This window comes from Galeopterus variegatus, unplaced genomic scaffold, assembly GCF_000696425.1.
Source record: "Galeopterus variegatus unplaced genomic scaffold, G_variegatus-3.0.2 Scaffold8475, whole genome shotgun sequence".
In the NCBI taxonomy this organism is placed as follows: domain Eukaryota; kingdom Metazoa; phylum Chordata; class Mammalia; order Dermoptera; family Cynocephalidae; genus Galeopterus; species Galeopterus variegatus.
In genome coordinates, this window is record NW_007734586.1 from 12,830 (window position 1) to 13,548 (window position 719).

The 719-nt window shown below is 42.7% G+C and overlaps 1 protein-coding gene across 1 annotated transcript in view; it reads right to left on the minus strand.

Moving 5' to 3' along the window:
• The window catches only part of CKAP5 (cytoskeleton associated protein 5), a 114,725-nt gene that overhangs the window by 5,592 nt on the left and 108,414 nt on the right, over positions 1–719 (minus strand). The window lies entirely within an intron of this gene.

Genomic DNA, 719 nt, shown 5'->3' on the forward strand with positions numbered 1-719 from the left:
ATAATCCAGGTAAGAGGTAATGATGTCTCAGACCAAGGTGGTAGCAGTGAAGGTGAGGATAAATGTGGGCAGATTCTGTATATAGTTTGTAGGAAGAGCCAAAAGGATTTCCCAAAGAGAAGACTCACAAGCTTTGGGTCTGAGCGAACTTGGTCAAAGTTGCTATCCATTGAGATGGAGAAGACTGCAAACAAAGCAGGTTGTGGGGGGATGTTAGGAGTTTCGTTTTTGACATGTTGAGTCTCCAATGTCTACTAGACACCCAAGTGGAGACGTCATGTAGGATACAGCTGTTTGGAGATCAGGTAGGAGGTCTGAGCTGGAGAATAAAAAGCAATTGGGCCTCACTGGCAAGTAAATGGTATTTAACGTGATAAGAGTAAGTAAATTCTTTAATGGAATAAGAGTAAGAGAGAAGAGGTAATCATAGACTGAATACTGGGAGACGTCAACATTAAGAGGTAAGGGAGAACAAGAATCAGCCAAAGGCCCAGAAAGAACAGCCGGCAAGGTAGGAGGAAACCAAGATAGCATGGAAAACTGGAAGCTAAATGAAGAAACTGTCTCAAGGGCATGGAGCGATTACCATTGTAAAATACTCATGATGGGTCAAGTCGGGACAGAATTGACCACTGGATGTAGCAATGTGAAGATCATGGGTGACCATTAAGCACTAAAGTTCACGGATATGAATTTATACCGACCAAAACTTCAGGTTC